The 21509-nt window shown below is 38.1% G+C and overlaps 1 long non-coding RNA gene across 2 annotated transcripts in view; it reads left to right on the top strand.

Moving 5' to 3' along the window:
- The window catches only part of LOC136281542 (uncharacterized), a 67549-nt gene that overhangs the window by 44290 nt on the left and 1750 nt on the right, over window positions 1–21509 (top strand). Inside the window, exon 1 of one of the 2 annotated variants that reach the window (XR_010717834.1) lies at window positions 19924–20217. The exons of the other annotated variant lie outside the window; for it this stretch is intronic. This is a non-coding gene — a long non-coding RNA (uncharacterized lncRNA). Of the gene's footprint in view, window positions 1–19923; window positions 20218–21509 lie in introns of those variants that run through there. 2 annotated transcript variants of the gene reach the window in all.

Here is a 21509-nt window from a genome sequence, read left to right as displayed (position 1 = left end):
AACTTGTAACCCCGCATGTGACTTGAAATGTCTTTTTAACAACCACGCAAGGGAACGACTTGAGATATACAACTTCGGTCTTCTCGATAACTAAACCCACAAGTTCCACCAGCGAACGATTTAACTAAACAGCAAATCTCCATGTTAGCATGTAAGATGAGACCCTTATGAAACAGATCAGTTAGCTAAATCAGTATGTAGCTTGTCAAATTGACTATTGTAGTCATTCCTTGATTTCAGCCAGCAAAGGAATCATTAATAGATCTGGACATTCTAGTTTTCTGAATGCAGTAATTCCTGAAAGGTTTTGCTAGATGTCGTGCAAAGAGGGAAAAAAAAAACCACCTCTTGATATTTCGGAGGTTGATTCATCTTTGAATTTCTGTGTCACGCTTGTCATGCAACTGATATAATAAGATAGAGAAGATATATAAACCGGAACCCCAATTTGGCTAGAATGTGGTAGAGCATAATTAACGTGATCATCGAGACAGCTAATAAAATCATAAATAAACAAGGTAAGAGTGCTATGTTATATCTTTTTGGAAATTGTAATGATTTATGCCAGTTAACGGCCGCGACAAGAAGGCACACCATGTATGTTTCATAGTCGCTATCAAGTAAACTTTGCCGGACTTTGAGTTCGTCTCAAAATAGAACAACACAAATACACAGTAATTTTATAACCATCCTTTTGTCTTTTAAAAGCTTGAATCTCAGAGATTCTGTCATATCGGTCATTGTTAAAACTGTCTTTGTTTGATGCTACTTTTCGACACAGGAAAAGTATGTCAGACAAAAATATTCACCAAAAAATTTTCTTTGCCAGCTTCAATAATGACAGGGGATTAAGTTTAGATGATAAAACAAAGTATTATGTTGACAGAAATACCATAGGTCTAGTATATTCGTTACATGAGGTCACGCAACTCGGGTAACGCTGTTTCTCTGATGCATGCTGACATTAGCTCTTAAAATCTATTCTTTTAAATTTTCCTTTCGCTGAAACGTTCAATATTATAGTGTTTGCAATAAATCGACTACCAGCAAACGACCTTTTGTTCTTTTATGACAGTTATATAAGAAAGACCCCACATCGGCTCATAGCATCGCAGATAAGACACAGGAATAATAGTGACCTTTGGAAAACCGCCACTCACAATCAATCTTGCTGGCCCAGCTGGTCTTTGGACGGGTCGACAGAACAGACGTAAAGGCTTATGAGAAGAAAGGAAGTTTTGATTGGGGTTAAGTCACAACTACGAGCGTGGCCGGGTTTTTAAGAGTGTTGGGGGGGGGAGGGGGAAGGGGAAGGGAAGGATTCCGGCCCTTCAAAATTTTGAAAATATAAGAAGACGAACGCATCATTCTTGTCGGAAGATCAGGAAACCGGGAAACGAATTAGTTTAAACTAACATCACTCTCCATGTGAAGATTTGACCCGAAGAAAGCGCAGGTACATACAGAAAATTAAAGTTATTCAATCTGTAACTTAAACTTCAGTAATCGGTTGTTGACGTACGGTATTTCACACGCGTAAATGTGTATAATTATGAAAATTTTAACACGAGCCTTTGGAGGTAAGCGTATGTTGAACATATATTTGATACATTAGCTACCTTTTTCTCTTTTCAGGACGGTTGCTTAGCCTCAGTACGTGCCTTGGGCGTAATTATTTCGTTTGAAGCACTGTTGTCGAGAAGATCGTGTGAAGGCTAAGTCGATCCATGAAGTATGAATTGATGCGCACTAAAAGGTTACTTTATTTGAATTTCATACTTTGGCAAGAGTCTGTATTCAGACCAACCGTTTTACTTTCAGCAGTCGTTTCTGATCTACATTAAAGGGACAGGGAAATGCTTTAGTTAAGATTGTGTGACAGTCATTAGACATGTAATTTCTCCGAGTAACTACATGTATAGTGGAGCGTAGTTTTTACTATTTCATTTTGTTCTTAGGAATTTTTTTTATATGATTCATCAAGCTTATGATATCACTTAGGAATGCCTTTACAGCTGCAAGTGTAAGCTCGAATGTGATTTCACGGTGTCCTAGCGGATTTGGACCCCCCTCTTAGATTTGGACCCCCGGTCCAGATCCGGTAGCGGATACGGCCTCCCCGGCCCTAAACCGCTAACGAATATGGACCCCCTCTGCGAATTTGGACCCCCAAACAAAACTGAGTGAAAACATCATCCTTAACGTTCTAGTAGAAATAGCTAAAACTTTACGTTCCAGTTCGTACTACAGTATGTTGTTAAATTCAAAACGTGCGTATCGTCAATGCATGCGACCTGGCTGCTGGAAATGACCTGTAGGATGTTTCTTTTGACCAAGGGAAAATGCGCAAGCATTTAGTTTAATGTTTGGAGAAAGGTCGTTTCGAGCCTTTTCCGCGACAGTCGAAAACCGCTACATTCAATAGACTGATTTAGCAAGAGGACGGGAACATCATTTCAGAACGGGAAAGCGCGCGGATAGTCTGCACATGACTATATTTCGACTTCCAGTGTTGGCGTTGCCGTTCTCCCCAATCGATCGTGTTTATGCTGGATTCCCAAATCCAGCTTAAACACAATCGATAGCAAGTGCCGGATCCAAGATTTCAGGGCTCAGTTCACTTTTAAGCTTTTCTTTGATACATTTCTTGAATAAAAACTCTAAGAATGGGATGCTCTTAATTTTACCGTGAATTAATTCATCAATAAGCTTGCTTCATGATAAAGTTTATCAAAATGAAATATCACTAAGCTTATTTCCCGTATTATTCGGTGTTATTTGTTGTCACTGTCATCCTTATAGTGATGAAATAATGTTCGACGAATTGAATCCAGAGATAAAAATTTGGGAATAGCTTGGGTTTGCACTTTTTTATGTCTTAAATTCTTGATCAGCGTTGGTGAAAACTGAGATAAGAAAATCATGCTCTCGCTGCAAAAGAAAATGACAATCAGTTTGATTTCGGCACGGCTTTTTAAATCTCAGTATTAATTTGATTCAGTCTTAAACGACTTTATTCGTTAAAAGATATCTATATATATATATATAAAATAATAATAATAGTAATAATAAAATTAAACAACAACAAAAACAGGAACGAAGTCTTATTCGTCAGTCTAACCGTTTCGTTGGTGACTAGTTTGACTTCATTTCATTCTCTTATGGTTAAACAGGAACTCATCGTAAACAAATCCATCGTTGGATCGTTTGGTTTCTATATGGTTTCGCCTTAACTGCTGACAACTCCGTTCAAAATGCATCGCAACTCTAAGAAGGTGGTGCTCAAAAGAGATGTACTGTCATGATGGAGAAGAATATTTAATAAACAAGGGGAAAAACGACGACAATTTCAATTCCAAATTATACTTTTCAAAATTATGAAGAAAAACGAGAAGTGCTGAAATCTAATAGCACGAAACAAAATGACGGCGACACAACTCATGGAAAAAAATATTCAGTGGGCTTCAAAATTTGATAGATAAATTAGTAGACTCGAGAATTAACTGGAATGGAATAATTTCAAAGCTTAATCGCCCATGTGGATTCATATTAACAACTGACTTGCAGTATCTATAACTATCCTCTGTTTGCACTTGTTACATAACTCTCAAAGAGGATAATTTTCTTGTCCTTCAAGTGGTCAATGAAACCGAAAATTCAAAGGTGATGTTGATCTTGAAAGAGCCGAGGTTAGGATATTCAAGAACAAATATAACTTTGACGGTCCGCTGCAACGACTGCTAAGTCACTTCTGAGACACAACGGGGCGACGTTCTCGACCAGTTTCTTTGCGGTATTTTTGCTGCGCGCGACATTGTCAACTGACGTTCCCGTCCTCTTACTAGACCACTCTAATAAGAGACAAAATTGTAACATCAATTTATTTTGCTATTGTTCCATGCCCGGACGATATGGTACAGTGGGAGTTGTGCGAGGAATGGTTGCAAATGAGCCGCGAGGGATTTACTGCCCGGGAGGGCGGGTGGCTCTGCATTGTCTGAAGACCGCCAGACTCTAGACGTCTTCGTAATTGTTAAGTTATTATTTCGGATCCCTCAACAGTTAATAATCGTTAAAATTAGAAAATGAGATTGAGTTCAATTTAATAGTCTCCACTTTTTTTAAGACCTAGATATTCATGTTGATTTGCATTTGAAAATAAGCTGAAAGTTCCAATAGTTCAGAATAGAAACGTTTTTACTTATCATAGGCTTTACGAACGACTTCTAGTAGGAGTAGTTACTTTGTTCTTGTTCAGAAACTGTTTAATGTTATTTAATTAGAAAATCAGACTGAGTTATTTTTGTGACTTGACGCAATAGTCTCCACTATTTTTATGACGTTTTGTATCAATGTTGATTCGCATCAGAAGAAGCAAAGAATTATGGTAACAATTTCGATAGTTCGAATGCAGTAGTTTGTTTGAATTTAGTTCTTGCGTATACTGTGCGACTCGCTATAATGAATGCGGCAGAATTGGAACGAAATGACTGTTTTTCTTTACCTTTTATTAGGGAATGTTGTGTTGTGATTGGAGAAAACATCGACACAAAGCTTTCAGATGGAATTAGTTACCAAATATGGTACAAACGATGCTAATAAGGAAAGTTCGGAAAGGGGGTCCATATCCTTTAGCGGATTTGAACCAGGGGGGTCCAAATCCGCTGTAACAACCGGAGCCCCCGAATGTCCACTGTTCGGTTGTAGTTTAGTTGGATTTGTGCTGCCGTGCTGAACTGTTCGCTTGAGAGAAGGCTAAAGAGCTTGACAACTTCTTCCTGGCAAGGTAGGATTGTTTACGCTGTTTGCTGCATTAAGTACATGTGCTTGACCTTGTTAATTACCGAATTGCTTTTAGTCGCTAAGCTTGTTTTCTAACGCGTAAATCCCGCAAATTCGCTTAGTTATTATTATGTTTCACTGTTTCAAATAATTTCATTCTATTTTGTTTTTAGCCCGCTTTTGAATTTGCTTTTCCGTAGTTAGGGATCAGGGACATTCGCTCTTTTGTTTACTGTCATTTCTCATTTTATTTTCATCTGTTGTTATTGTAATTGGAGACACGCGTTTGTCCCAAAACGTGCTCGCTTCATTCGTTTTTTTATGCACAATTTTATCACAGTTGGTCATAATTTCAATCAGTTTATTGCAAAACAACGTCTGTTTCTCTTACGACTCTTGTTGTTGGGCTATATTTTCATAGATGCAACAACAGCAACAGTTCCAGCAACAACAGCGGACAGTTTTGTTCTCTAGATATGATTTCAATTTCGTAGTTTGCCATTTATAGTCAATATAGTCATTTTTCCTTGCATTTTATAAATAGCTTTTGGTTAAGAGAATATATTATACAGTTTGTGTTCTCACGAGTTTATATTCTCTTGCTTTGGTAGCACGCCATTATCTGATAATCCCGACAAATCTGCGTATTGACATCTTAAATGTTAATCTGTGGAAAAAACGATCGGAGTAAAGCTATCAATTGATTTCCAATGAAAATCGGGCAAAGAAGAGAAAAACAGGCGAGATTGAATATCAAAACTGTCATGAAAACTGAAGATGTTATGAACAAAACGTCTTACCGCGAAATATGTATAAAAGATTTTCTACTATTTACGTAACTTACAGGATATCTTCGGTTATTGTAGCATCATACAGCGAAAGAAGGTTGCAAATATATTCCTTTTTAAACATTTGTTAAAGTTTCCGAGACTCTAAAACGAAAAGGATCCAGGCGGCGTGAAACGGAATGGAACGGAAGGTGTAACAACTTATCCCGGACTTCTGCACGAACTCACGAATTGGAAATAAAAGGTTTTCGTAAAAATTTTTGTACCTTTCGGGATATCTACGGTTATTTTCACATTCCCACACTGATATTAACGATCACCCCGACCCATCATGGAAAGAAAAAAGGTTTTCAAACGAACAAATTTAAATGAATTTGTGAAGTTTTCTTGGCTCTGCATCTCCTAAAACAACTACAAAGATCGAGGCCGTGCGAAACAACATGCCCCTTTAGCGACCTGGTACAGGCTCGGCCAATCCCAGGGCTAATTCTGACCCAGTATTAGCAAGGTGGCGTATTGCGCGTAACGTATTCTTAAAGGAGCGCGGTTCCCTGTGTTTCGATGGTTTGTTTATTTAAATTAGTCAGAGCAGATCCTCTTCGGTAAATCATTCGAACGATATTACAAGTACAAATAAAGTAGTAAAGTCAGTAAATGGCTCTTTAGAAGCAAAACATGCTATAACATTTCCACGATTATTATCGATAGCTTAAAATGTTTGCCTCTGCTATTGTTCGAGCAAAAAACGTTTAATAGTCGCACAAAGGTCAAACCCAAGCAATTTGTTTGATTTTTTTTCTCTCGTGCCAATAAGTTGCCCATACTTTTACTTCTCTTGTCAAACCTGCTATAAGAGCCCTACATTCAAGTTAAATAGTTAACCGTTAATTGAAATAACATAGAAGGATAGCTCTTTAAGGCGGTATTAATGGTTTATGGTAAAAGATTATGATAAGCTGGAAGGAAGGACCCCTTAAGCTTTAGAAATACAGAATCCATCTAGCCAGTGAGATTCTTTAGAAGAATATCAATCAATTTTTAATCGACTTTATCCTCGGCATCGCCGTCGTGGTTGCTTATTTATAAGCTCCCTAATATTCAGTTCTTGAAACACTATTACAGTTCGCTGTCAAATTTTGCGGGAAAAGCTGACCTACTGTCGAACAGTCGAATAACCTCTGGGTGAGACGCGAAATCGATCGCTTTGCAAGTCGTGAGAGCATCGTTGTTTGGTTCCAGACCTCGTGTCGTACTACCCCTATCCCCGCGGTGTTTCTTCTCTACAAAAGGGTTTTCTTTTAGCTTGTGTGTTCAAGTCTTTTTTTTAGTGCATAGATAAACAGTAACACCCCAATAAGTTGTTACGTATGGTTTAAGACCACACACAGAAAAATTACTTCAGTTGTGACAACTTTATTCCATCCGTTATGATTTGATAATAGCCGGCTAAGCGTAGCGGGACACGTCTTCCCTCTCAAAAAAAATCTTTGCATCTTTGCCGATGCCTAGTTCTCATCACGCAACACGGCTATGAGAAACAAACCGAAATCATCTAAAAAGATTTTCCCGTTCGTTAGGACTTTCAACCCTGCTAACCAGAATGTCAAAAAGATTTTTATGAAACACTGGCACCTTATTTCAGACAACAATAACCTGGTGCAAATGTATTCTGATCCCCCAATTGTTACTTGTCAGAAGGTCTTTAAAGTATTCTGTTGTTAGAGCACAACTTCCTTCAATTAAATTACACAACAGCATTTTGGAAGTTATACACGGTAAGGGTTTAATGAAAATATTACAAGACGAGGCAATAATTTCCTCCCTTCCATTCTAATAAATCCTACTTCCTCCGGATAACTCCTCCCTCAGATTCTGCGTTCTTATGCAACATGATAATGTATACGAGTAACACCGCTCCCCCAAGATGAGAGTTCAATCCCTTGGGGTGGGGGGTGGAGATTTTTGGTGCGTGAAAGGTGCTAAAAACGGCTCTTATATGATACAGAGCTTAACAGCAAACTCCTTTATCATAAATTGTAGAATTATTTTGTGACAGAAGGAACCTAAAAATGATTCTAAGTCGCATGGTTACTGGTCAAAAAAGAAACCTAAAGTCTGCAACTCCGATGTATTTTCGTCTCAGAAATGCTCCTTCTGATCACCAGCACACATAGTGTTGGCTTATACTATTTTGCTAAACGAAACGAAACGAAATCAGGTGAGATAGAACAAAACTAAAGGAATAATTCAGATATATTTTCTAATAAGGTAAAGATATCTTTCACAAGAATTTGGATTAATCGTTCATTAACATGAACGATTTTTATTCATTTCGCAAAGTAGTAATTTAAGAAGAGTTACCGTTTTCCGAAATGGACTATTTTCACCCTGCGGTGACAACGTTACCTCTTTCGTGTCAAAAAAATACATTTAGACATTACAAATTACTATAACACCAAAATTTTGGCCTCTTCTTATTTCTTGAACCGTATTAAAACATATTTCGCATTTTTTAGGGGAGTTACTATTTTGCGAAATGGACTATTTTCACCCTGCAATGACAACGTGACCTCTTTCATGTCACAAAAATCTATTTAAACATTACAAAGTAGTATATCACCAAAGACTTTGGCCTCCTCTTATCTCTTAAACGGTGTTAAAATATATTTCGCAAAATAGTAAATTTAGGAGAGTTACTATTTTGCGAAATGGACTATTTTCACTCTGCGGTTACAACGTGACCTCTTTCATGTCGCAAAAATCCATTTAAACATTACAAATAAATATATCACCGAAGACCTCGGCCTCCTTTTATTTCTTAAACCGTGTTAAAACATATTTCGCAAAATAGTTATTACAGGAGAGTTACTATTTTGCGAAATGGACCATTTTCACCTTGCAGTGACAACGTGACCTCTTTCATGTCACAAAAATACATTTAAATATTGCAAATTAGTATATTTTCGAAGATCTCGGTCACCTCCTCTTTAGCTATCCATACAAAATTAATTTCGCAAAGTAGTAATGCCAGAAAAATTACTATTTTGCGAAATGGATTATTTTCACTCAGCACTAATTAGCACTATTCATTAGCAGCACATTTTTTCATGGTAAACTCAAACGATGGAATTAAAACAGAAGCAAGTATTGATTAAGATATGAATACTTGGGAACCCTGAATGACTGCGATCAGTGGCCGATCGACTTAACATTACAAAATTGATTTTATTTCGCGTTTATCGCAGAATTTGTGGAGCGATTGCTAACAATCTTTCCGGTCAATATATGAATTACCAACTTGTTTGAAATTGAGCACCGCAGGGCAAAATGACTAATTTCGGATCCTTCGCCCAAAGGCACGCGTTGGATCAATGATCTGTCTTTAGACCACGCATATCAGTGATCCGGTGAATCCTTGTCTAGAGTGGATTTGATAGATCACTGATCTGAAAATGGATTTGCTCGAAAAGAACGCCACAGATCAGAAATCCTGATCCGGATTCTCCCAAAGGAACGCACCGAAAAAATAGCCCATTTCACAAAATAGTAACTCTCCTACATTTACTATTTTGCGAGATACGGTTTAGAAAATAAGAGGAGGCCAAAATTTTTGGTGATATACTAATTTGTAATGTCTAAATGTATTTTTGTGACGTGAAAGAGGTCACGTCGTCACCGCAAGGTGAAAATAGTTCATTTCGCAAAATAGTAACCCTCATAAAATTACTATTTTGCGAAATATATTTTAACACGGTTTGAGAAATGAGAGGAGGCCAAATTCTTTGGTGATATACTAATTTGTAATGTCTAAATGTATTTTTGTGACATGAAAGAGGTCACGTTGTCACTGCAGGGCAAAAATAGTCCATTTCGCAAAATAGTAACTCTTCTTAAATTACTACTTTGCGAATTGAATAAATATCCTTCTTGTTAACGAACGACTACTCCAAAATTCTTGTGAAAGTTATCTTTACCTTATTAGAAAATATATCTAAATTATTCCTTTAGATTTGTTCTATCTCACCTGGTTTCGTTTCGTTTCGTTTCGTTTCGTTTCGCAAAATAGTGTAAAGCTTCTGTGGATTCCTTTTTTATATCCTTGTAAACAGTGTAGTACTTTTCGTTTTCTACTGAAGCTCGTGCTGTCCTTGTTTTCTGTTCTATGAAACTATCTTAAACGAATGCGTCATTACACTTCAGTTTTATTTATGGCCAAACCACGTTCGCTTCTATGCAAACCCAAAACAAGTCGTCAAATGCAAGGTATTTGCAGTACACCACAGTTGTACTGATGAGGTCCGAGGTTAGGGTGGCCGAACGAAAATCAAACGAAGGTAGCTTTGATGGCAAGTTTTCTAAATAAAGTTCGGCATCTAGATACTAGTAAATGCTAATGTTTTGTCGTTTAAACAAGGGTAAAACTTATTGTGCCTCTCCTCCCACCTGGCAAGTTCTTCTGTTAGAGGTGCCATTCATACTCCTTATATGAAAAGAAATAGTCTTTTTGAGAAAAGAGAATTATAAATCAGCCAAGTGCAATATCGCATTTGAACTTAAGTGATTGCTGGTAAGTCAAAAAAGGATTCATTTATTGACTGAGGCGGAAAATGGGCGAGATTCCAGACCTGAGTGGCTCATCCCACGCTGGATCAGTATGAGTTATCATACTATGGTGTCGGCAAAGAATTTACGCCAAATTACGGCTCTTAATCAGTTATTATCGGAGTAAGGTCGTGTCTTGTTCGGCAACGTCGCATGACTGTTGCAGGAGCCATTAATGAGTAATGGGCTAAATGTGCACCTCACGGAAACTCGTCCCTAGTCTTCCTCTGTTATCCTTCTAGGCGAAGCCCCGAAGACCATTCAAACAATTGAACAGAAGTCTCCAACATGGTTCAGGTGCGGGTAGGATGCGGTTGATCTCTATCTCGAAAGACTTGTTTGACGTTTCTAAGCGGACGATTGTCGCCAAAGTAAAGTCATTCGTTTACAATATACATACTTTTCAACTTGATTCGTGTTATTACTCGAGAAGGACTTGTTTTGACCCTCGTGGCTTAGTACTTCGGTTAGCGGTAAAATTTCCACACAATTGTAAATAAATCTGTTTTCCTAATGGAAATGTATTGTTTTTGACACTGTTTTCTCTAGCCAAGAACTGAATGCATCATGTAGTATGGGGTTGTGCGGAAATTTTACCCTATAATCTGTAGTTTTTAATGCTGACTGACACTTATTTTGTTAATCATTTTTGTCGAATTTGGCTGGATTTGCACGGCGAATAGCTATGAGATATGGGTTTTGTAAACTCGTGGATCGTTCATTATTATTTGATATTGTTTGACCAAGTATCTACTATTTTTCCGAATCTGGTTAATTTACTCGGAAAATGGTAAAATTTCCGCACAGCCCCATACTACATTATGCATTCAGTTCTTGGATAGAGAAAACAACGACATAAACAATACATTGTTTTTGGGAAAACAGATTTGTTTAACAATAGTATGGGACTGTGCGGAAATTTTACCCGGAAAATTCTACAGTTACATGCACATGTGATATCTCCTCTACCTTTTTTAACTCGTGACGAAAATACATGCTTTGATTGGAATCCCAAACTCTCTTTCTCTCGTAATCAGGGACGGTTGAAAGCAGTCGAAGCTAAGCTGAAGAAGCCAAGGTTTGTACACTTAAGTTTTCAGTACACGTGCACTTTCAGCGTCAACTGCCAATCTGTCTGCAACCCTCGCCATCTTACATCGCTCGGTGATAATCGGCCTCTCTCCACTTTTGAGAACTTGACGGTTTGAGGTTGCTAGTCGGATAACGGCTTTAGCTAGAGATAACGTTTTGGACACCACTTCTAATCCCCTGGATTCGCCGACGAAAAAGTTTTTCTTCATCCGTTGGGATCATTAGTTTTTAAGGTTATAAGAGTTTAAGTGATTAGAGAGGGAACAGATGTTTGGGAGACTGTCGCGAATTTACTTTGGGTGCTGAAACTTTCATGAAACTGCCAGTTAAGGAGGACACGTAATGGTGACTTACTGCTAGTTTGATTTTGTTTCAGGTCACCAGGAGAACAACAAGTGGTTGGTGCAAGTGTTAAGTGCGTCACTCTTCGAATCAAACGCATTTTGTTGCTAGTAAGCTGTTTTCTCCAGTAGGGAAGTGTTCATTTAACACAAAGCTTTAGCTGAGAAACCCATGTTATAAATGTGGTTTCCAAATGTTTCGGCTGCCCATTTATTAGTGGAAAAACAAGTTCTTTGCGAGTGGCGTAAAGTTTCAATTGAAAATTTACATTTTTTGGTAAAGAAGAATAGGATGAGATGCACTTATTTCTTTTTCCGAAGGTTTAATTTTCATGTTGACGCAGACTAAATGTGGATGTCTTTAAAACATGATAAGAGACTTGCATTGCGCAACAGTCTAATTGAATTGTCTGTTTACAGAACGGACCGATGTGAAATATGGAACGACTGGAACTTTTTGAAAAGTTGGATAAAGGAAAGGGACGGATATGTTGCTAATGAAAAACAGGCGAAGCACCCAGCTGCATTGTTTCACGCTTTTGGAAGTGTGGAGACAGACAGACAGACAGACAGACTCACAGACAGGCAGACTCACAGACAGGCTAACAAACAGACTGATAGACAGGCAGGCACACAGACACAGATAGACAGACAGGCAGACACACTTACAGAGAAAATGAATATCTGGTTTAAAAAAACATAGCGCAGAGATGTCATAAACTTAGCTCTAATATGGTTTTCTCAGTATCCTTGCGTTGTCTCTGTAGTTGGCAGGTAACGTAAGAAAATGGGCAAAGAATAAAGCCGAGCTACAGGTGACTATTTTTTTAGGAGCAACAGTATTTGCACATTTTTTCTTTGGTCCATCAAGTCTTAGTTTTTCCAGTTACCTATCTTGTCGCTTCCCGAGACGTATATTGTTTAGAAACTACTATAGATAGTATCAGTTTGCTGATGTTTCTTCCAAAATGGAAAGGAGAAGCCTGTGATGATGTGTTGTTTGAGTACCTTTGTGTTTTATTTTCGCAGATAAAATTAAACGACAGTCAGGTCACTCAGGGGACAGGATACAAAAACCTGTTCACATCTGTAGATATTCTGGACTGGGTTTGTACTAGTTTCTTTCTTATTTTTCTTCAGATAACTTTTGTACGACTTCAAAGTAAGTGGTTGCAGTAATACGAGAAAAACTTGTGTCTGAACGCTGCCTCAGATTTGTAGTACTGACCGTGATGTTGCTAGTGTCTCACACACATTCATCCTTTTGAGCCCAGCTGGGACATGAGAGCCCGCTTTCCATCCTGTCCTTTGTTCTGTCTTAACTAAATGGCAATACACAGAAAATTTGTTTCTTAGAAGATCGGCTCGTTCTGGCGATCGATAAATAAATTTCTTGTCATAAACCAGGAGGCAATTACCTCATCCATTTTTTGTTTAGGTAATGTGACTGTTTGGGTAAACAAAACGTGTAGGAGTGTATAAAAATAGTTAAAGAACCGCAAATGTCATCTGCGTCTGCCATTATTTTCGCTAAATGTGATGGCCTTTTCTGCGTGCACGTGCGAGCCAGTTGTTACACGACACTCTTTCGAGTTTCATTGAGTGGTGTCGGGTTTAGGTATGTAGGTCTGGCTCAAAAGATTTCAAAAGCTGCAAAAGGGCAAGCATCATGGGTTCCTATGTTTTCTCCTTTTTTTACAACTTTTTTTCTTTCTTACATTATCATATATGTATGTTTTTTTATTACCTCAGCGCGTTTCCTTAGATTTGGAAGTAGGATATGAAAAGTTAATATTGACCAAAACTAAAACCCTTTCTGCTGCTGACTGTTTCAAAGATCCCCTGTTACTTAATACTTTATTTCTCAAGCGCAAGTATTTTTATTTGCTATTTATTGCAATTAGAACATGAAACTTGGTCCCGATAAGTTTTGTGTTTCGTGACCCCCAAAAACTGTTTTCGACACCAGAAAATGATATATCAAAAAGTTTATTACTTTGGAGATTTGCTTAAATTAGCAAATATGTTTTTTTGTATGGCACAAAACATTCATTAGCCGCTAAATTGATTGTTTATTATCATTATCGCTCATTTTAAAAGATTTCAATTGAGATTTTTTTAAGCATTCTATAACGATATGAAAATCTGCATCTCTCTCGATCGAGTGTTGCCGGCGCCGAACTGTGTGACTTAAAGAATAAGACAGCAATATTTTTACTAATAGGCTTCTAGCAAATTTTACCTCGATGAAAAAATCCGAAGACATAGCAAGTTGTTTTTGTGGGTAATGACAATAAATTTGAAAGAAGAGCGAGATGCAAAGATTTTTTTATTTTGTAGCCTAATAGCCGCTTTACCCTCTCCTGCAGTCTTTATCTAAATTCTGCCAGGTCCCTCCTTATCTTCTGCCTTGCTCGGTCAGTTTAGACTTCTGAAGCTGGATCATCGTCCTCATTATACTTACAGAGGAGGACCTCTTGAATAAACCAGTTCATGTTAGGGCAGATAGTTGGCTGAAGTATCGAGCACTTCTGCTCTATCAACCAGTCAGTCTTAGACAACATTTCTGGCCCGTGTCGTTCCTTTAACTATTTATTTGGTTACACGGTTACCCGCTCTTACCATAGATTTCCCACAGGAAATAGAATACACACGCAACGAACTTAAAATTCAGTAACGGGAGATTTTTGTTCTAGTCTTGACATTACTACCGCAGGCGAGAAACCGTCTTTGTCCCTTTGTCAGTCTTGGTCGAAATCTTGGTTTGATGCAAGTGGTTACTCGCAACTTCCATTTGTTCTTAACTACTTGAGTACGATGTATCACAACTCTCGGAAGAGCTTGCTGAACTGAGTTAGGTATACATTGCTATCGGACATTATTTCAAGAGTTTTTCAAAGCTGACTAATTCAAAATTACAAGAGATGTGAGAGATTTTTAAGTGACAACTGAGAGTTTTCACAGTTTTTCTTCGTTATAGCTGGCTAACTGGTTACCAGTCTTCGGAACACTTTTAGGATAAAATAAGAGCACTTTAGGACCCGAAAAAACTGAGTTTTTGTTTGCTTTTTTTTTTGCTTTTTGGTTTTAGCCGCTGATTTACCGTGTTTCAAGGTTTTAAAGATATTACTGAGTTTTACCTTTCTTTTTGTCTCGCAATTACTTAGATTAGTTATTTCGCTCCTGTTTTACAGCATGAATTTTGGCCGGAATTTTGACGCGCAGTTAAACGTTTTAATTTTCTTAGGCACGGATCTAATTGCAGCATTAATTTGCCCGTCAGTCTTTGGTAATATTTTTTCTTTTGCTGTCTAGCCATCAATTTATCTGAGTTTTAAGTAAACTTTGTCTTTAAACCTCACCTTGTGTCTGAAGTTAAAGCGCAAATAACTTATTTTTCGTGCTTCAGCTAAACTAATGCTTCTAAAGTTAAACCTCAACCAGTCATTTTTGTGGTACGCATGCGCTCATTGGTTCCATTGCCGTGATCAAAAACGGTGACCGCAATGCTGGGATTTCGTGGTTGATTTTCCCACGCGGGGTAACGCGTGCTTGGATAACTGTATGACTAACCGAGCGGATCTGTTCGGTCAAGCATATTCCATACATATGCTTATTAAGACAGACCATGAAGGCTTTGTTTTACCGGCGGGATTAAAGCTTAAACCTATGCGCCGCAAAGTTCTTGTGCGGGACAGTAGGGAACATCGGAAACAGTCATTTTATATGGCACTCACTGTGCTGGACTGGAGTGACGTCCTCAATGAGGTGGACATAAACAAGGCGGTCGAGGTGCTTGAGGTAAAGATTCGTGCAGTGATGAATAAGTTTATGCCGCAAAAATCTGTACGCATGTCATCGCGTGACCCAGTTTGGATGTCCCCATTAGTCAAGTGTATGCTGAGGAGTAAGTCCCATATATCTTCAAAGAATAAGGAACGCCTGTCTTTATTTAATAAGCGCATTTCTGAGCTGATAACCGAGAACAGAAGAAAACTGGCTGCCATTGGTAGCGGTGAGTGGTGGAAGGGCGTGGACGCCCTATCGCAGCGTCGCAGGTCATCGTTGATAAATTTGGACAAGAACTCTCTAGTTCGTCTGAACGACTACTTCGCCAACCTGTGCTATGATGACACTTACGTTAGACCTAGTGATATGGATATCCCGGACAGTGTAAAGCCCCCGAAAATATCTGAGCGGTGTGTCTGGAATACCTTAGTTCATGTAAAGAAAACCGCAACGGGACCAGACGACCTCCCGTACTGGATCTGGAAAGACTGTGCTGAGCTACTCACACCAATCGTCACTCACGTTTGGAATCTGTCGCTGTCTACTCATACATGGCCAGACTCCTGGAAAAGGGCAAATGTTAACCCTCTCCCCAAAGTGAATATGCCTATAGAGGACTCGGACTACCGTGGTATTAATGTTACTCCCGTTATTGCCCGGTTGTTTGAGAAGGTCGTGTATCGTACACAAGCACAGTCAGTCATTGAGAGCAACCTGAGCCACACCCAATTTGCATATAGACAGGCGGGTAGTTGCACAAATGCCTTGCTCGCTATCCAGCACCAGACATACAAGTATTTAGATAGTAGTGACTATAGCGCAGTGCGAATTTTTACCATGGACTTCAGTAAGGCTTTCGATTTTGTGAACCATGCTATTTTGTCTGCCAAACTGAAACAGCTACCTCTAAATCCGTACATTATCAATTGGTATCATAGTTTCCTCTATGCAAGACAACAGCGTGTTGTTAGTTATAATTTTTTAGGACAGTGGAAACTTGTCAATAGAGGAACCACACAAGGTAGTGTAAGCGGACCGTATCTTTTTAATATATTTTTGAACGATTTGGAGATTTTTTTTAATGGTTGCCCTGTGCTTTTTAAATATGCCGATGATTCCACTATTCTTTCGCCTATCACTAGGAATAGTGACCTGTCTGCCGACTTAGTAGGTCAGTTCTTAACATGGTGTAAAGACAATAGAATGGTCTGCAACCCTTGCAAATGTAAAGAGCTGGTTGTTAGAAAGAAAAATCATAATGTACTCTACTCTCCAATTAATAATATTCCCCAATGTAATAGCTTCGTTTTATTAGGAGTAACTTTACAGAGTGATGGAAAATTTGATGAGCATGTAAGAACTAAGCTTGTCAAAGCAAACAAGTGTTTACACGTCCTACGAACATTGAGAAAGGAACATTACTCTCAGGCAGAGATTGATCATCTTTTTATATCGATTGTTTTGGCTAATTTTAGCTATGCACTTTCAGTCTATGGGGCATCTGAGTCCGATCTTACGGTTGTACAAAAATTTTTAGACCGATGTCATGAACGCGGTTTTATCTCATTTCCAGTTTTTATCAAGAACCTTTTAAACAAACAAGACAGAAATATTTTGAAGAAACTAAAATCAACGGATTGCCACCCCCTGAAAGATATCATTCCTGTCCAAAAGACATATCTACACAATCTCAGGAAAAAAGGCTGCGCGCGCCCGAAAATTAATACACAGCGCTTTATGAACACATTTGTAAATAGGTTGATATTTAAGCTCCATTTATTGTAATGATATACTTTTTAATTCATAATATGTATGTAGATTTCTGTAGTTTTTTCAATTCATTGTAACATAAGATATGTAGTTTTATCTTATGATGGAATAAAGACTTATTATTATTATTATTATTATTATTATTATTATTGATGGGCGTGGTTTGCTTTCGCTCTATTGTCGGACGTTTTTGATTGGATGAAAATCTTACTATACCCCTCCGCAGGTCTGATGTCCTGAAATATTATCTCACTTGCGGAGGCGTTGGTTATGTAAGCTTTTTCCCAACCACGCTTCACCTTTTCCCAGGCCATATTGTCATAACACGATTTGATTATGGTTTGCCAATCCAAACGCATACGATGCTGGCGTAGCCACTCAGGAAAGCCACTCATTGGTGTTAGTTTCGAAACGCGTAACTTGTGTACTTTTCTGTTAGGATTATTCCGGTTTATTATTTCTTCGTTGGTTAATGATTATTACTTAATAAGTTCCTATTTCAATCAGTTTCATTTAAGCACATGTACCAGATATTGTATTTCATATTGCATCGCTATAAGTTGCTGTCGACGCCACCAATTTTGTCTGCTATTCATGTGCGATCCGCTATCGGCGATTTACCTAAAATCATTAGGAGCTAGACGTAAGTAATTTGTTCTTTATTTCACATTTAAGATATTTTCTTCTTTTTTTTTTTTCTGGATACGTACATCGATTTATTTCTCGCTTTCCGTTCACTTTATAATCGTTTCATTGTTAATTAGGCTAGTGTTACATTTCTCAAGGATATTTTCTTAGAATTCAGCTACAACGTGACGATCAATCGTAACTACGCTATCTTCAACTTTACTCTTCATCTGTGATTTCACACGTATCTCCTTATTTCCGTTTGTAATTTTGTTTACGTATTTCATTTGATTAAACCGTGATTAAATTGTGCGTTCGGATTGTCTTCTCCGCTACACTAGTAACCTTTGAAGGTTACAATTGGTGGGTAGTTTATTGAATGCGAAACCGAAGAAAATTGCGAAGTCTTTTAACAGAGTTGAAATAAAAATACATGACACCACAAACCAAAAAACCAGGGTGATTCGCAGTGAAGACAAAGGTTAAAAAAAGGTAATAAACGTTCCATTAGCTCATTAGCGCTGTTAAACTTGATAGTTCACATGGATAACGAATTCCAGATGAAAAAACAAGAAAATTTGAGTTCCTGGTAACACATAAGAAAGCAGTCGTCACTTATTGTCTGTAAGGGGGGAGGGGAGGCCTGATGGATTTTGGGGAATCACATGGTTTTAAAGGGGAACGGAGGGGAATCAGTCGTCACCAACAAAGTATGAAGGGAGGCGGGGGCGGGGGGGGGGGGGGACTATGAGAATTGACTGCTAATTACCTGCCAATGAGGAGGGATCGTGAAAATACTACAGAGCCTTAGAAAGGAATCAGGTCATTTCATCGCAACACACCAAAATCCTCTGACTCCCTCCCCTCCCCAGTGATAAGTAATGACCAATCACTAAACCAAAGTAAATATCTGAGTTTACTGAATATGAGTGACGTCTTTCTTTTGTTGAATTGGCAAATTCAGTAATGAGAGACGTTTTTTCGTCTTGTCACGAGCGTGGCACAAAGAAAAAATTCTGAGTCCCCATGAGGAATTGAATTGAAATTGAACCTCTGACCTCCGAGCTCCAATGCTCTACCACTGAGCCACAGATACTCCACGGCGAGCGAGGTCTGCGAAGTTTCACGTGAAAAAACAACTCTCTCTATTACCTCACCGAACTCAAAATTAACCATCTCTCTTATTATATTTACAAACATGACGATATCGACATTGCTGATCCTAACAGTATGTATAACCTCAAAAGGTTACCTAAGTGACTGAGCGGACAATTCGAACGCACACAGTGATCTTTATTACATTTAGATGATAGCGTTAAGACGTAATTTTGCTTGATGAGAGTAGCGGTTGAGGTTGCGTGAGGCTCGAACTAAAAGAGTATACAACAGAAACTAAACTAAGAAAAATGCGTTTCGAAATGTAACATATTTACCTAACTAAAAATGTAGCGATTGCACAGAAAACTGAATACGAGAACTACACCAATAATACATACAAAAGGTAAACAACGTTAATGAAAAAGAAATAAAGACTTAGGTCTAGCTCGTAACGGTAGCAAATAGTCTGTAGCGATTATCGAGCAGCGACGATTTAGCAGCGATGATTTAGTAGCGATGACTGAGGTAAAATCTTTGTACGTGTACTTACATGGGACATTGATCGGAGATAACAAACTTATTGTGTAATAATTATTAACTAACGAAACACTTATTGATAATAAATGAACCAGAACAAAAACTATAATAAAGTGTGTATTAACTAAGCGTCTCGAAACTAAGCGTCTCGAAACTAACCGTCTGCAGGACGCGTGCCATAAACTAGACTCGCTCACTGTAGAGTCTCTGTGGCTCATGGTGAAGCACCGGAGCGCGGAAATCGGAAGGTTTGAGGTTCAATTCTCCATAGGGGCTCGGAATTTTTTACTTTGTCCCACGCTCATGGCAAGACGAAATAATAACTATTATCTTAGCGAACGCAAAACTTACCGTCTGTCTTATTCTATTTCGAGACATTTCATTGTTCTGTTGCACTCAGTCATCCGGATAAATGCCTTTGATTGTTTGGTAATGTGATTGACGTATTATGATCGGCTGTGATCGCGTGGTCCTCGAAGCATCCTATCATTGCAAAGCAGCACAGAATCGACAGTAGGTTGCGAACTAAATGCTACGTCTTTAAAATTCGTAAAGAGCGACTAACTTATTGACAAGAAGAAAATGAGTTTTGGGGCCAGTAGTACGGTTACGAGACAGACGATTTGAAAACTACCTACATCTTGAGCTATTTGATCGAGAATCGAAACCGAGAGGTTCTATGTGATTGAGTTGAATTCATATCAATGTTTTCCGGCAGCTGTTGGTCGAATCGATTTCAAACGTTATGTGACAGATTGTGTTTATACCAGGAAAGAAGCTCAAAGCTAAAGGTAAGAAGAATGCTTTTAACAAACCATCGTAAAATAACTATGTGGGGATATTTACGAATCGCACATAAAGAAACGCACACCGTCAGTAATCCTTGTCACAGCTTCCCAGTTCTCTACACTCAACAAGCTTATGGGTATGTGTAAGCTAAATTTTGCTGTATGTAAAATCTGAATTTCGAAGGTAGGTTTTTTTTGTCGGACGTATAACGCAAACGTGCAAGAGTCAAATTTATTTTCGAGAATTGATAGTGATGAAAGTGGAAATCGAAAGTGAATTGGTTTCAAATGGAGAAAGTTGGAAAATATTCCTCAAGCTGAGTTTTTTTAAAAGTTAATTTCTCCTCTATACTGCAATATTGAAAATGAACGTGATTTTCCTGCACAATTTAACCTGCTAACCCCCATGAGTGACCAAGACAGAATTTCTCCTTACAATATCTACACAATATCAATCAAATAAGTGATAAGAATTAAGAAAAAGATCAATTTCAGATAATTAGTTGATCCAATACTAAATTCTCTGAACTAATATCATAAGAATTGTATGGTTGACAGTAAGGAGAATTACAAATTTGATGTGGGAGTTAAAGTGTTAGGATACAAGCATCTGTCATGATATTCTAGCTTTCAATCAGTTGGATTTTGGGGGGGGAGGGGAGCCAAGAAAGTCAGTTTCACAGCTTATTATTCATGCAGGCTTCAATTATTGCATATAATATTTGTACAGCTAAACAGCATTCTAAGTGATCTGACAAAAGAAATACATTTGAGAACAGTATAATTTACCTACAGTATAATTGCTTGCTGTTTGTGCATGTATTTGTACATGAAGCCATTCACCATACTGATCACAATATTTATTTCAATAACCAACATGTCTGTTGTTAATACATGATCCATGATATTAACACTGGAATCCAATCCTCTAACATGTGACCATATAATCAATATGCATTTAAAAGCCAGATGGAAGATTTTCACCAGTTTATTAACCCTTAAACCCCTAAGAGTGATTGGCTTCTAATTTCTCCTTACAGTATCACCCTTGAATTGAGTGTAAGGGTTGTGAGAATAATAGAAATAATCACCAATTAAGAAGCTGACCTGATTGTCAACCAAATTCTCCTTGTCATTACCACAGGAAATGTAGAGAGATCAGTGTGGAGAATATGAACACTAATGTTAGGGTGTAAAGGGTTAAGGGTTCTGTTGTTATAATATTACTCCTGCTGCTGTACAGTGAAAATGTTTTTGTTTCTGTAGTGTTATCTGTTAATACAACACAAGCTTTT

The sequence above is a fragment of the Pocillopora verrucosa genome, chromosome 6, assembly GCF_036669915.1.
Source record: "Pocillopora verrucosa isolate sample1 chromosome 6, ASM3666991v2, whole genome shotgun sequence".
In the NCBI taxonomy this organism is placed as follows: domain Eukaryota; kingdom Metazoa; phylum Cnidaria; class Anthozoa; order Scleractinia; family Pocilloporidae; genus Pocillopora; species Pocillopora verrucosa.
Note: the sequence above shows the minus strand (reverse complement) of the source record. Positions and strands in the feature narration are given on the sequence as shown.